The 8,538-nt window shown below is 35.2% G+C and overlaps 1 protein-coding gene across 1 annotated transcript in view; it reads left to right on the forward strand.

Annotated features, from left to right (window-relative positions):
• Nucleotides 1-7,494, forward strand: part of LOC103015477 (proline-rich protein 36-like) — a 192,774-nt gene extending 185,280 nt beyond the window's left edge. The window contains exon 6 of the mRNA XM_057537501.1: nucleotides 7,368-7,494. The gene's annotated coding sequence lies outside the window, so the exon portion shown is untranslated. The remainder of the gene's footprint in view (nucleotides 1-7,367) is intronic.
• The last annotated feature ends 1,044 nt before the right edge of the window (nucleotides 7,495-8,538 follow it).

Consider the following 8,538-nt stretch of genomic DNA (forward strand, 5'->3'; position numbering starts at 1 on the left):
ATTTCTGAGGTCTGTATTTCGTTCCATTGTTCTATATGTCTTTTTTTGTACTGTGACCATACTGCTTTGATTACTATGCTTTGTAGTATAGTTTGAAATTATGAAGCATGATACCTTCAGCTTTGCTCTTTGTGCTCAAGATTGCTTTGGATATTTGGGGCCTTTTATGGTTCCGTATGAATTTTAGTATTTCTTTTTCTGTTTTCTGGGGAAACTGTCTTCGGAATTTTGACAAGGATTGCATTGACTCTGTAGATTGCTTTGGATAATATGGACATTTTTAATAATGTTCATTTATTCAGTCTATTAATATGGGCGATGGTTCCATTTATTTGTGTCTTCTTCAAATTCTTTCATCAATATTTTACAGTTTGCAGTGTACGGCTCTTTTACATTCTTGGTTAACTTTATTCCTAAATATTTTATTCTTTTCACTGCTATTGTAAATGGGACTTTTTAAAACCTTTTCTGATAGTTTCTGTTGTTAGTATAGAGAACCACAAGTGATTTTTTTTTAAACGGATGGCTAAATGGGTTTTTATTTATTTATTTTTGGCTGTGCTGGGTCTTCGTTTCTGTGTGAGGGCTTTCTCTAGTTGTGGCGAGTGAGGGCCACTCTTCATCACGGTGCACAGGCCTCTCACTATCGCGGCCTCTCTTGTTGCGGAGCACAGGCTCCAGATGCGCAGGCTCAGTAGTTGTGGCTCACGGGCCCAGTTGCTCCGCAGCATGTGGGATCTTCCCAGACCAGGGCTCGAACCCGTGTCCCCTGCATTGGCAGGCAGATTCTCAACCACTGTGCCACCAGGGAAGCCCCCACAAGTGATTTTTATATGTTGATTTTGTGTCATGCCACTTACTCGATTTATTTACTAGTTTGAACAGTTTTTGGAAGTGTCATTTTTAGGTTTTTGTAGATACAAAAACATGTCATCTGCAAACAGAAAATTTAGGGTTACCTTCATGATTTGGATTTATTTTATTTATTTTTCTTGCCTACTTGCTTTGGTGAGGAATTCTAGTACTATGTTGAAAAGAAGGGGCAAGAATTGGTACCCTTGTCTTGGCTGAAACTTAGGAGAAACACTTTAGGGACTGTTAGCTTTGGGCTTGTCATATGACTTTTAATGCGTTGAGGAATATTCCTTCTATACCTAATTTCTTGACAGTCTTTATCATGAAAGGAAGTTGGATTTTGTCAAATAATTTTTATGTATCTATTAATATCATATTTTCCCTTTATTCTCTTAATGTATCACATTTATTGATTTGCATACATTGAGCCATCCTTGCATCCAGGCATAAATCCCACTTAATCATGGTGAATGAATCCCTTCAATATGCTGCTGAATTTAGTTTGCCAGTATTTTGAGTGTATTTCATCTATGTTATTCAGGAATGTTGATCTGTAGTTTCCTCATCGTGCCCTTGTCTGTTTGTTTTTTAATTTATTTATTTTTTTATTTTTGGCTGTGTTGGGTCTTTGTTGCTGCACGTGGGCTTTTTTCTCCATTTGCGGCGAGTGGGGGCTGCTCTTCGTTGTGGTGTGTGGGGTCCTCGTTGCAGTGGCTTCTCTTGTTGTGGAGCACAGGCTCTAGGTGCGAGGGCTTAGTAGTTGTGGTGCACAGGCTTAGTTGCACCGCGGCATGTGGGATCTTCCCAGACCAGGGATGGAACCTGTGTCCCCTGCATTGGCAGGAGGATTCTTAACCACTGCGCCACCAGGGAAGTCCCCCTTGTCTGGTTTTGGCATTACCCTTGTCTGGGATAATGCCTCATAAGATGGATTGAAAGCGTTCCCTCCTCTTTAAATTTCTGGAAGTATTTGAGAAGTCTTGGTTTTAAATACTTTAAGTATTTGGCATAATTCACCAGTAAAACCATCTGGTCCTGGGATTTTGTTTATTGAGGTTTCTCAATACTGTTTCATTCTCTTTACTCATTACTGGTCTGTTCATGTGTTCTATTTCTTGGTAGGTTGTATGTTTCTAGGAGTTTCTCCTTTTTTTCCTACATAATCCAAGTTGTTTGCATATGATTGTCAATAGTACTTTCTGATTGTCATTTGTATTTCTGTGGCATCATTGTAATGCCTTTATATGCGTATGTGTGTTTATTTGTTCATTCATTCATCATTCATTCAGTTGTTCTTTTTCTTATTCTTGCTAACAGTTTGTCAATTTTGTTTACCTTTTAAAAAAACTCCAATATTATTTATTCTTCTACTGTTTTTATAGTCTTTATTACTTTATTTTTAATTTTTATTGGAGTATAGTTGATGTACAATGTTGTGTTCAGTAAAGTGAATCAGTTACATGTATATCCACTCTTTTTTAGATTCTTTTCCCATATAGATCACTACAGAGTATTGAGTAGAGTTCCCTGTGCTAGACAGTAGGTCCTTCTATTACTTTTATAACTGCTCTAATCCTTATTATTTATTTCATTCTGCTAATATTGGGCTTAGTTTGTTGTTTTCCTAGTTCCTTTAGTTGTAAAGTTAGGTTCTTTAGTTGAGTTATTTTTCAGAGACAAAAGGTTTTATTACTTATGGCACAGCAAGCGTGAGCATAATATTGTATTGGTTCTCCTTCCCCACACCCCAGTTCCCACTGGGATGACAGAGTGGGATCCAGTTGAGTGCTAGCAGGTACTTGGTTCTGTTACACTAAGAACACTGAGTTTGAGGAGTCCACTGCTTTTAAAATGAGAGGTTAGCAGGTTCCTGTTTGTCTGAGGGAGAGACATTAGCTTATTCCTCAAGGCTGTTCATTACAAACACACTCCCAAGAATTGTCTCAGGTGAAATGCTGTCAGGGATGCATTCTTTTTCTTTCTTTCTTTTAATTGAAGAATAGTTGGCATATAATATTACATTAGTTTCAGTTGTACAACATAATGATTCAGCATTTAAGTATATTACAAAACGATCACCTTGATGAGTCTAGTAACCATCTGTCCCCATCCACAGTTACTGCAATATCATGAACCATATTCTTTATTCTGTATATTAAATTCTTGTCAATTTTTATAACTGGAATTTTGTACTTCTTATACCCCTTCACCTGTCTTGTCCAAGACCTACTCACCTCCCCTTTTGCAACCACCAATTTGTTCACTGTGTCTGTAAGACTGGTTTTGTTGTGTGTTTTGTTTTGACATTACACATAGTGAGATCATGTGGTATTTGTCTTTTTCTATGTGAGTTACTTCACTGAGCATAATACTGTCTAGGTTCATCCATGTTGTAAAAAATGGCAAGATTTTATCTTTTTATGGCTGAGTAATATATAACTGTATATGTACATTTGTATATACATATATACATGTATATGTATCTGTATATGAGTATATATCTACATATGTGTATAGATACATGTATATATGTGTATGTATGTGTATATGTATGTGTGTATATGTATATGTGCATTTTGTATATTCATATGTATGTGTATACGTGTGTGTGTGTGTGTGTGTGTATATATAAAATCACTTTTTTATCCATTTGTCTATCATTGAACATTTAGGCTTCTACCACATATCGGCTATTATAAGTTATGTTGCAGTGAACACAGGGGTGCATGTATCACTTTAAATTAGTTTTTTGCTTTGTTTTGTTTCCTTTGGATAAAGAACCATAAGTGGAATTGCTAACTCATATGGTAGTTTTATTTTTTTATGTTTTCAGAACCCTCCATAATGTTTTCAATAGTGGCTGCACTGATTTACATTCTTAGCAACAGTGCAGGTCAGTGCTCTTTTCTCCACATCCTCAGCAACACTTATTAACTGTTGTCATTTTGATGATAGCCATTCTGACACCTGTAAGGTGATCTCTTTTTGTGGTTTTGAGTTGCATTTCCCTCCTGATGATTAGTGATGTTGACCATGTTTCCATGTGCCTTTTAGCCATCTTCTTTTTTTTGGCAAAATGTGTATTCAGATCCTCTACCCAATTGTTTTTTTGTTTTATTTATTTTTTAAAATCATAGTTTATTTACAATATTATATCAGTTTCAGGTGATGTTGGATTTTTCACAGATTACACTTGATTAAAAGTTTTTACAAGAGAATGGCTATAATTCCCTGTCCTATACAATATATATTTTGTTGCTTATCTATTTCATACATAATAGTTTGTACCTCTTAATTCTATACCCCTAATTTGCCCCTCCCCCCTTACCTGTCCCCACTGGTAACCACTAGTTTGTTTACAGATCTGTGAGTCTGTTTCTGTTTTGCATATACATTCATTTGTATTATTTTTAGATTCCACATATAAATGACATCACACAGTATTTGTCTTTCTCTGACTTACTTCATTAAGCATAATATTCTCGAGGTCCATCCACAATGCTGCAAATGGCAGAATTTCATTCTTTTTATGGCTGTGTAAGATTCTACTGTACATATATCCCATATCTTCTTTATCCATTTGTCTGTTCATGGGCATTTCGGTTGCTTTCATATCTTGGCCATTGTCAGTAGTGCTGGTACGCACATTGGGGTTTATGTATCTTTTTGAATTAGTGTTTTCATTTTTTTCCTAGATAGGTACCCAAGAGAGTTATTGACGGATCATATGGTAGTTCTATTTTTAATTATTTTGAGAAACCTCCATCCTATTTTCCATAGTGCCTGCAACAATTTACAGTCCTACCCACAGTGGACAAGGGTTCACTTTTCTCCACATCCTCTCCAAAATTTGGTATTTGTAGACATTTTGATGAGAGCTATTTTGACAGGTGTGGGGTTGATATCTCATGGTTGTTTTGAATTGAACTTCTCTAATAGTTAGTGATGTTGAGCACCTTTTCATCTGCCTTTTAGCCACCTGTATCTTCTTTGGAAAGATGTCTATTCATGTCTTCTGACCATTATTGATTGGGTTGTTTGTTCATTTTTTCTGTGTGTGATATTGAATTGTATGAACCATTTATATATTTTGGATATTAACCTTTTGTCAGTCATATCATTTGCAAATACTTTCTTACACTTTGCACTTTGAATTTTGATTTTGTTGATGGCTTTCATGGCTGTGCAAAAGCTCTTTAACTTTATTTAGCTTCCATTTGTTTATTTTTGCTTTTATTTCTTTTGCCTTAGAGGCCAGATCCCAAAAAAATTATTGCTACAATTTATGTCAAAGAGTGTTCTGCTTATGTTCTCTCCTAGGAGTTTTATGATTTGGTGTATTACCTTTAGGTCCTTAATCCATTTTGAATTTTGTGTCTGGTGTGAGGAAATGTTCTAAAATCATTATTTTACATGTAGCCCTCCAGTTTTCCCAACACCACTTATTGAAGAGACTGTCTTTTCTCCATTGTATATTCTTGCCTCCTTGGTGCTAGATTTATTCACCATAAGTGTGTGGGTTCCTTTCTGGGCTCTCTATTCTATTCCATTGATCTATGTGTCTGTTTTTGTCATTATTGTAGCTTTGTAGTCAGGGAGCATGCTATCTCCAGCTTTGGTCTTTTTTTCTCAGGATTGCTTTGGCAGTGTGGGTATTTTGTGGTTCTATATTTGTTTGGGGATTATTTGTTCTGTTTGTGAACAATGTCATGGGTATTTTGATAGGGATTGCTTTAAATCTGTAGGTTGCTTTGAGTAATGGGGCTATTTTAAAAAGATTAATTCTTCCAATCCAAGAGCATGGGCTATCTTTTCATTTATTTGTGTCATCTTCAATTTCCTTCATCAATGTCTTATACTTTTTAATATATAAATCTTTCACCTCCATGGTTAAATTTATTCCCAGGTATTTTATTATTTTTGGTACAATTGTAAATTTTTTTTTCTTAATTTCTCTGATAGTTTATTAGTGAAGAGGAAAATAACAGATTTTGGTATATCAATTGTGTATACTTCAATGAAAATAAAAATAAAAATTAACAAATGGGACCTAATTAAAGTTAAAAGCTTTTTTGCACAGCAAAGGAAGCCATAAACGAAAAGACAACACTCACAATGGCAGAAAATATTTGCTAATGAAGCAACTGACAAAGGATTAATCTCCAAAATATACAAATAGCTCATGTAGCTCAATATAAAAAAAAACAAACAACCCAATCAAAAAATGGGTGGAAGACCTACACAGGCATTTCTCCAAAGAAGACATACACATGGCCAACAGACACATGAAAAGATGCTCAACACCATTAATTATTAGGGAAATGCAAATCAAAACTACAATGAGGTATTACCTCACACCAGCCAGAATGGCCATCATCAAAAAATTTACAAACAATAAATGCTGGAGAGGGTGTGGAGAAAAGGGAACCCTCTTGCACTGTTGGTGGGAATGTAAATTGATACAGCCACTATGGAGAACAGTATGGAGGTTCATTAAAAAGCTAAGAATAGAGCTATGTTATGATACAGCAATCCCACTACTGGGCATATACCCAGAGAAAACCATAATTCAAGAAGACACGTGCACCCCAATATTCACTGCAACACTATTTACAATAGCCAGGACTAGGAGGCAGCCTAAATGTCCATCAATGGAGTAATGGATAAGAAAATGTGGTACATATATACAATGGAATATTACTCAACTATAAAAAGGAACGAAATTGGGTTATTTGTAGAGACGTGGATGGACCTAGAGAGAGTCATATAGAGTGAAGTAAGTCAGAAAGAGAAAAACAAATATCATATATTAATGCATATATGTGGAATCTAGAAAAATGGTATAGATGATATAATTTGCAAAATAGAAATAGAGACACAGATGTAGAGAACAAATGTATGGACACCAAGGGAGGAAAAAGGGGGATGGGAGAAATTGGGAGATTGGGATTGACAGATATACAGTATTGATACTATGTATAAAATAGATAACTAATGAGAACTTATTGTATAGCACAGGGAACTCTACTCAGTGCTTTGTGGTGACCTAAATGGGAAGGAAATCCAAAAAACAGGGGATATATGTATACGTACAGGTGCTTCACTTTGCTGTATAGTAGAAACTAACAGAATATTGTAAAGCAACTATACTCCAACAAAGTTAATTAAAAAAAAGAAAAAAAAGTGTATATTTCAAATTTACTGAATTTATTTATGCTAATAATTTGTTGGTGAGATCTTTAGGGTTTTCTCTACATATTATCATGTCATCTGCAAACAGTGACAGTTTTACTTCCTTTACAAGTTAGATCCTATTTTGTATTTTGATTTTTGTCTTTTGACTGTGGCTAGAACTATTAATCCTGTGTTGAATAAAAGTGGTGAGAGCAGGCATCCTTGTCTTATTCCTGTTCTTGGAGGAGATGCTTTCAGCTTTTCACCATTAAGTATGATGTTAGGTCTGCTTTTGTCATATATACCCTTTATATTTATTCATTCATTCATTCATTCAGGCCGCACCGCACAGCATGGGGGAACCTAGTTCCCTGACCAGGCATTGAACCCACACACCCTGCAGTGGAATCACGAGTTCCCAACCACTGGACTGCCAGGGAAGTCACTGTCCTTTATTATAAAAAGGTATGTTGCCTCTATACCCACCTTGTTGGAAGTTTTTATCATAATTCAAATGTTGAATTTTGTCGAATTTTGCCACATCCTTTGCTGGAGGTGTGAAGTTAATCATATGATTTTATCCTTTGTTCTGCTAATCTGGTGTGTCACTTAATTGATCTGCATAGACTGAATCATTCCTGCACTGCTGAGATGATCCATGTGATCATGGTGTATGGTTCTTTTAGTGTATTGTTGAATTCAGTTTACTAATATTTTGTTGAGGGTTTCTGCATCTATGTTCATCAGGGATATTGGCCTGTAATTTACCTTTTTTGGTAGTGTGTTTATCCGGTTTTCATATATGGGTGATGCTGGCCTCAGAAAATAAGTTTGGAAGCACTCCTTCATCAGTTTGGAATAGCTTGAGAAAGATAGATGTTAACTGTCCTTTAAATGTTTGGTAGAATTTATTAGTAAAGCCACCTGATCCTGGACATTTATTTATTGGGAGTTTATTGATTATTGATTGATTTCATTTCTAGTAATTGATCTGTTTAGATTTCTTATTTATTGCTAACTCTATCTTGGAAGATGTATGTTTTTAGGAATTTATCCACTTCTTCTAGGTTATCCCATTTGTTGGTGTATAATTGTTTGTCGTAATCTCGTAGGATACTTTTGTATTTCTGTGGTGTCTGTTGTAACTTCATCTCTTTTATTTGATATATTTGGGCCCTCCCTTTTTAAAAAAACATACTACTATTGTCTTTTATTCTTTACAGAAGCTTAATAAGTGTTTGTTCTACTACCCTTACTCTATGTATACTTTTTGCAGTGAGATTTTTACTTTTGTTTGTTTTCTTGTTACTATCAATAATTAGTGAGACTTCTTTTAAGCTTAAGTAAATTCCTTCAACATTGCTTATAAGGCTACTTTATTAGTGATGAACTCTTTTAGCTTTTGCTAGTCTGGGAAACTCTTGATCTCTCCTTCAATTCTTTTTTTCCCCACATAAATTTATTTATTTATTTATTTTTGGCTGCATTCGGTCTTTATTGCTGCGTGTG

This window comes from Balaenoptera acutorostrata, chromosome 21 (assembly GCF_949987535.1).
Source record: "Balaenoptera acutorostrata chromosome 21, mBalAcu1.1, whole genome shotgun sequence".
Classification (NCBI taxonomy): domain Eukaryota; kingdom Metazoa; phylum Chordata; class Mammalia; order Artiodactyla; family Balaenopteridae; genus Balaenoptera; species Balaenoptera acutorostrata.